The sequence below is a fragment of the Heloderma suspectum genome, chromosome 3, assembly GCF_057233095.1.
Source record: "Heloderma suspectum isolate Gila_16-S chromosome 3, 16-S_ref, whole genome shotgun sequence".
Classification (NCBI taxonomy): Eukaryota; Metazoa; Chordata; class Lepidosauria; order Squamata; family Helodermatidae; genus Heloderma; species Heloderma suspectum.
This window is the reverse complement of record NC_139460.1, coordinates 96,852,382-96,860,444: the sequence shown is the minus strand read 5'-3', so window position 1 is coordinate 96,860,444 and position 8,063 is coordinate 96,852,382.

The following is an 8,063-nucleotide window of genomic DNA, read 5'->3' as shown; positions in this document are numbered from 1 at the left end:
TCAAAGCTATGGTTTTCCCAGTAGCAACATATGGCTGTGAGAGCTGGACTATAAGGAAGGCTGAGCGCCGAAGAATTGATTCTTTCAAACTGTGGTGCTGGAGAAGACTCTTACAAGTCCCCTGGACTGCAAGGAGGTCAAATCAGTCCATCCTAAAGGAAATCAACCCTGAGTGCTCATTGGAAGGACAGATACTGAAGCTGAAGCTGAAATATTTTGGCCACCTAATGCAAAGAGAAAACTCCCTGGAAAAGACCCTGATGCTGGGAAAGATTGAAGGCAAAAGGAGAAGGGGACGGCAGAGGATGAGATGACTAGATAGCATCACCGATGCAATGAATATGAACTTGAACACACTCCGGGAAAGAGCGGAGGACAGGAAGGCCTGGCGTGCTATGGTCCATGGGGTCACGAAGAGACACGACTTCACAACTGAACAACAACAACAACAAGCCCTTCAGAAGTGCAGCTTCCTGCCTTCTTGTTTTCAGCTCAGCTTCTTTTGTCCCTGGAGTCTGGGTCAGTTGCTACTCTCCATCCTGGCATCTTTCTTGCTCTGGAAGTGACTTCCTGCCTACTTGCCAGCTTCACTTATATATACTGTTCCAACTCCCACTCCCAATTTCTTAGGTAATCAGAAGGGCAGGAGATTTTTTGCTAGGTTTCTAGTTTCCATGTTCATTAGGTTTCTTTCTCTCCCCCCGCCCCCCACCAGTGCCATTGTACCTTCTATGACCTTTTGAATTCCCTTGCAAGAACAGCCTCTACACTCCAAATATGTCCAAATGCAAAGCAAGCATTTTATAACTAAAAACACACACACAAAATGGCTGAACAGCTTCATTCCTTTGCAAATGGATATGAACCTCCCCTCTTTTCATATAATAGCATCCATCTCCATTTTTTAAAAGGACAAACATGATTTGTGCCCTCTGCAAGGATATATTTACTGCTCTAACCCCCAACCCCACCCCTCCGCAGTGCATTTGTACATTTACCACAGTGCTCTTGCACAACTGTGTCTGGAGCTTCTGTAGCATTATCATTCCCATAGCTCCACCCCCACCCCCACCCCCACTTGTTTAAGCCCTTAGATTGGAGGTGGGCAGAAGGTAGCTCTCTAGATGTTTTTCACTTCAACTCCCAGCGTTCCTGACCATTAGCCATATTGACTTGGGTTTATGGGAATCAAAGTCCAAAATGTCTGGAGATCTACCTTCTGCCCTCTCCTGCCCTGGATGTTGTGTGGTGAGATATGGCTTTTCACACCTCCTAATATCCTCTTCCTGAAAGTGCAAGTTGCACAAAGATCATGTAGCATCTTCTGCTGTGGGTAAGTGGTTAAGGGAATTGAGTCCCAGGAACTCCCTGTCTTTGAGAGTCAGTGTGGTGCAGTGGTTAGAATATTGGACTTGACCCCTATTCAGTTGTTGGAAAAGGGGTTATGATCAACATGAGAGGGAAGGGAGCACTCCAGCCCTGCCCCTTTCCCTCAGCAGGTTCATGCTCCCCTCTCCATGTGGAGGGTGACTGTCTGAAGTGGAGAGACTCCTCTATCTGTGGGGGCTTCCCATGCAGTTGGGAACCCTGTTTTTCCAGCACTCTCAATCGTGTGGAGAGCCCCTACAGATAGAGCAGGCTTTCCTCTTCTGACAGTTGCCTCCCTCCCCTTGCCTGTTGATTTTAACCTCTTTTTTAATGACTGAATAGGGCTTAAGACTGAGGAGATCCAGCTAGTTCAGATCCCTGCTCAGCCAGGGTGATCAGGGTGAAGTTCAGGGGGTGATCCTTAGGCCAATCCTCTCTCTCTCTCTCTCTCTCTCTCTCTCTGCCTAATTTACCTCTCAGGGATTGTTGTGAACATAACATGGGAGGGGGAGAGAATCATGTATGCTGCCTTGAGCTCTTTGGAGGAAAGGCAGGATATAAATGTAATGAATAAATACTAAATACATCACATAAAAAACCATGGCAAGTTAGGCAAATTTTTTGTACAGATTCAAATATGGAACTCACAGCCTGTTGGTTCATGGTACATTTTGAAAGTGGTACATTTTGGACACGCTAAGCAAATTGCATGCTTTCCTCTCTTCTGGGAAATCTGTAGTTTGTCATTGCTTGGATGTCTGCATGACTATGTGTAGGAGAGAGGGGAAGGGAGGAAGCGTCAAATGAAACAAACAAAGTAGGAGGAAGGTAAAAGATGGAGATCCTTAAATGAAGATACGCTTAAAGGAAGATATAAAGGAAGACAAGCCTTTTCATACCCTGAATATTTTTCTTATGACTCAGACTTCTGGAAGTATAACAATTTGTTTACCCAATAGCTGTGGGGGTATAAAGAGGACTCTCTTTTGATGCTTCTGAATTCAATCACTTTTTTGGGAGGGGGGTGTTGTGGTGGTTGTGTTCCAATTAAATTCTTCTGCAAGTTACCCTCTGCCTGTGGAACAGAGACGATTCTGTTCAGAATAGCCTCTTTTTTTTCCTCAATGGAAATTTTAAAATTGTTCCCCGTGGTGACATCATTGCTTTCTACATTCCCACAGACACCATGGTGGATGTTGTTGATGGCATGACATTTTCTTTTTAATGCGTTCATTGTTTTCAGAATTTCATTTGAGGCTTTGTTTGGAGTGAAAAATTAACAAAAAAACAAATTCCAATAATGAAAAGAACAAAAATTAAATCTCAAAGGCAAAATATGTTGGGAAAAGAAGTGCAAAAGAATGTCAGAATTACAGAAACATCAGTGTTGGAAGAGATTCCATTAATAATCCAGACAAATCTCTCCTTTGTCAAAAGCATATTCATTTGGGCTGCTTCTCACATATGAGCTGACCACTTACTTTCTCTTTACAGTTCTCCTGTGTGAACTAGACTGCATATGGATACCATGACCAGCAGCTATTTCCGTGATCGCAGCAGCTAGGGGAAAGTGGAAATGACTGCTATGGGATGTGTCTGTGTAGAACTGTTCAGTGTTCACATTGAGATTTCCCCATGCAGTCCTGAACACAGGTACGACTGCATAAAGACAAGAAAAAGTGGATGACTTGGCTATGGGTCCTGGCTGTAAAGCATACCAACAAGAGTCTAATCACCATTTCCTTGCAAAATCTCAAAAAATAATTAGAAATCCCCAACAACCTCTATAGGTACTTTGTTAAAGTGATCTTATAGATTCCAGTTGGGGCAGGGACCGGTCCTTCCATTCTTTGTAACACATCATTTACATGGATTGTGCATTGTTGTTGTTATTATTATTTACCCAACTGAGTAAAAGAGGATACGCTTGAGTCAAGAGAAACATCCAGATTGACATATAGATCAATTTTCTCCACAAATTCAAATTGACATTCTGCATGCTACGCCGACGCACACTGGAAAATTTGTGGTGGCAGGAAGCATTGTGGTTTTTGCTCCTGTTGAATGCTTCAGATGACCTGTTTGCTCTAAAACAGCCTTCTCCAACCTGGCGCCCTCCAGATGTGTTTGGCAGCAACTCCCATCATTCTCAGCCAGCATGGCCATTGGCTGGCTGGGAATAATGGAAGTTGCAGTCCAACACATCTGGAGGGCACCATGCTGGGCAAGGCTGCTCCAAATATTGTGCATCCCAAGCAGAATTTTAGAAAAAATGGCTGTCCACGCTCTGAGTTGCCATGTGAATCACACATTGACATGCATATACAAATAGGGAATTACAGAGGATAATTTCAAGGCATATTTTGAATCTCCTTATCCCAGTTCCTTTACAGCATTAGTAATAGGTTTCCCACCCGCCCCCGCTCCCCATTACACACACACACTAAAAAAAAAGGTGATTGAACGTTTCTAAAAAAAAATACTTCCACGTTTTATATTATTTTTTTGAATTATCTTCATCTCTTATAATTTTTCTGTTGTGTGTGCTAGCCAAAACTCATTTAAGCATATCCTAACTATCATTTTGAATTTAATGGTTTCATCAAAACATCTGTACTGGACAATGCCTTTAAGTTTCTGAGGATTAATAAAAATACCATTCTTATCTGATTATGCCTAAATTAAATCTCATTTGAGAAAGGTTGTTGTTGTTGTTGTTCAGTCGTTCAGTCGTGTCCGACTCTTCGTGACCCCATGGACCATAGCATGCCAGGCCTTCCTGTCCTGCGCTCTCTCCCTTTCTTGAGAATGGTACCCACTTCTAATATACCGCTAGTGATATTTGTTCAAGTCCACCAAAGTTGCTTAATGTAAAGAAATGAAATATTAAAATGAAATACCCTCTAAAGACATAGCTTCTCATAAGAGTGTTAGACTGGTGTTTCTCTGACTCTTTACTAAGGGTCCTACAACTATAATGGCTGCCTTTGTTAAGTATTTTTGTGTTGGTTTTACCACCTGGTCTCTGGAAGCTACAGACTGTTTTGTGACCCATTGTTTCCAGACAATGGGTTGTTGTTGCTGTTAATAGTGATATCAAACTAAGCGGGGGTGTGGTGCTTCCAAAGTACAAGAGGAGAGTTGATCAGCATCTAAAATTCAGCACAGAAGAGAAGACATGGAAGAAAATAGAGGCAGGAGAGTTGCTGCTAGCAGACCACACCTCCCTATTTAGGAATAGCGTGCCACAGCCGCTTACACATCTCCCAAAAAGAAGAGTGAAGAGGATGCTGATTTGCATAATATTTGCATATGCCAATTTATATGTATACATGCAAATTTAGAAATAATAACTATCATTTAAATAGATATACACTGAATCTCACCATGAAGGGAAGACTGTGCCCAGCCCAGGTGACCTGCATGCCTGCTCAGTCTGCCGTCCAGGTACTACCTGTTGATGGGCACTTTCAAGGCTCTTGAGGCTCTCCCTTCTTATGTTTTGTTATCTTTAAACTAGATTTGAATTGGACAGCCCTTCAAATAGAGGATGCTTTCAAACAGAGGCCTATCCTCTGACATCTCTCAAAACAGAGGGCTGGCATCTGTAAAATAGTGTTATTTTTTCAACTACGTTTGTTTTTGTTTCTTAAAGTTACATTGACACTTTGCTAGATCAGACTTTGCTAGGGAACTCTTCCTCGACCCCCACAAGGTTAATCATTAACTGAGATGAGATTTGGTCTCAAAATCTATACTGCAATAAAGCTGCAAGGAAGCAACTAAACTGCTCTAAATCACTGTGGAAGATATTGAAACTTGCTTCCTAATTAGACACTTTCCAGTATGAAGAAGAATCCAAGCATCTCCTGGAATGAACATCTCATGTGTGTCATTTGTATTTGAAGTGGCATTGAATTTGCCACCTAGTTCCACATAGCATCTTCTCTTCGTTTCTTTTTTTCCCTTCCCTTCCCTTCTCCAGTCAGGGAATACTCCATAGCTAGCATTCCCCAGCTTGTGGAACAGCTGTGTAGTAAGATCAGCCTCAAAGACTTTTCTCTGCCCCCCCCCCCCCCGCCATCAAGCAGGCAGTTCTCAGAGATAGGGTCACCTTTTCAGCAGTGACACCCTGACTTTGGGATTCCCTTTCAAGGGAGATTTTCCCGATGCTGATCTTTTTTTAATTGTAGTGTCATTATGGTTTTTGTGCTATTTAATTTGTTTTTACCATGCTTTACAATATTCATTGATTCTTTTCATTATCATTATCATTTTGTGGAAGATGCTCTGAAAATCTCTGGGATTGAAGCGCATGGGAACAAATATTTGAGCAGGGGGGCTCTCTTCACACCTGGCATTTTCTTCCACTACAAACCTTTCCTTTTGATTCCTGGTCCTTTCTGGGATTTAGACCAGCCCTGTATACAGGCATCTCTCATATCGCTTCCCTCTGCTGTATTCCTTTTCACAGCTGGATGGAGCTGCATGGAAAAATCGGGACAGAAGGTGGCTGCTGGCCCCTCGCCCTCCCTCCACTGATCATTGGTTCCTGTAACATGTTTGATGCTCCACCCGTCCCTCCTGCCTTCCTTCCTTCCTGCATCCCCTCTGTCCTTATCTGTCATCAGCAGTGGCTGCTCTCCCCCCTTATTCTGCCTTCCCATCAACTGGCTTGATTCCCCCCCCCCGCCTTATTCTGGCTATCCAACAACCCTTTAAGGTAGGCTAGGAGAAAAAATAGTGGCTGTCTTCCCCCAACCCCGCGCTGGTGTTGCAGTGTTGTTGCTCTTCCCCCACATTCTGTCTTAGCAACAACTCCGTAAGGTGGGCTAGGAGAAGAGATAGTGGCTGGCTCCCCCCCGCCCCAGTGGCTGCTCTGCAGCTACTCCTGAAGTTTGCTCTCACCCCAGATTTCCAGCAGGTCAAGAGTTTCCTGGAATCGCCAGAAGATGCCTCTGCCACAGCGGTTGTTTGGAGGAGCAGCAGCAGCCATTGCCACTGTCTCAGCCATTGGTGAAGCCAGGCGGGGGCGGGGGGCACACGGATACAGTGCACCTCTGAAGTAAACAGTGATGCACATGCAGTGCCCGTAGTGGAATGGGAGAGAGGTGGAAACGGTCACCTGAAACGCGGTCAGTGACCTGTCCCCCCACCCACTGATTTGTTGTCATGGCAACACTACTCAAAACCACCCAGTAACACACCCAGCACATGCCCACACAAAGTGGGACAAAGCGCTGGAGGAGAAATACACCGGGGGGAAATGGCGATTTCAGTAGCAAGCGCAGAAAATGTTGGGTTTTCCCTGTTCTCAGATAACACGGAAAAGAGGAAGGGGAAGTTGTGAGATAGCAGCAGGAGACCAGCGGCGTCATCTAAAGCTCCCGTGAAAACCAGTGATTAAAGAAGAATGATCCTGCAAAAAAAAACACAACAACAACAAGGTGTGAAGAGAGCCAAAGAGAGAGAAAGAAAAGGGCAGCTCCTGTGGATATGGAGTTCTGTGTGATCATCAGAGCTCCTGGACCTATTGGATTACTTCATTATGGTATTTGTGGAAAACTAACACAGCATAGGTTGGATTTTACAAAAATGTTAAGATCTGATCATACAAGCAGCTATATTTATTTGCCCCTTACCAGTTGGCTTGTATGAAGGACAACAGTGCTCCAAATTCATTTAGAGCACAAATGGAGATAAAATGAATGAAAAGGGTTGGAATTTGGGAACACCTTAAAAGTACTATTGTTCCCAGGAGAAAGGTGAAGCACTGAAATGTATCATTTGTGAGCTGGGGGCTTTCCAATGGGACTGCCTGCATGAGCTGAGGCCTGTTTAGTGCTTGCCTTCCTTGTGTCACTAAACTTTGCTGGGATAAATCTTTTGTAAAACCTTTCTTTTATGAAAGAATTACAGATGAAAGCACACTTAAATCGTATACAAGTCCAGCTGAAATCAATGTGTCCAATTTAGGCTCGAGATGACAAATATACAGTAGAAATGTACATTTAAAAAAAAAATTCTGAACTGACTTTGGTGGCTCTGAGAAGCTATCATTTTGCTCATGTTGCTTATTTATTCAGTATAATAAATGTTGTAGGTGGATATAAAACACCATTGTGTAGATATAATCCTTAATAAAGAAATATAATTTTTTACTTCAGTTGAAAATGAGGCTACCAAAAATTACCTATATACTCAGTTCAGAAGCGATAAAAATGAATAAAAGTTTGTGGGGGGGGGGGAGGAATGAAGGGAAGCAATAATATATGCCAACTATTAATATTTACTACAATTTGAGGCTCGTTCATTTTTACTGTGTAATATTTATATTTAATATGCTTTTATCTTTGAGGCTCCAAACTCCCCCTGACCTCTGGGCCCACAAAGTTTCCTACATTTTATTCTACTGCCTTATGCTGTGTTTCCGTTCCTTTGTAAATTCACCAAAATATTGTGCAAGGCCAACAGGGAGATAAGCAGTGTCGACGTGAGCTTCAGCCTCACTACGCAGCTCAAGTCTCGTGTCCTGCTGAGCTTGTCAAAGCCAGACATCTGTCTTTCACTCTACCATGTGTTGCCTACTCATTACCCAATATGCTCTATCTCAATATGCCATAGATAGGCTGGCTCTTCAGCAAAACAAGAGGGAAATACAGGGGAAGAAATGAAACGCATCTCTTGGTATGTTT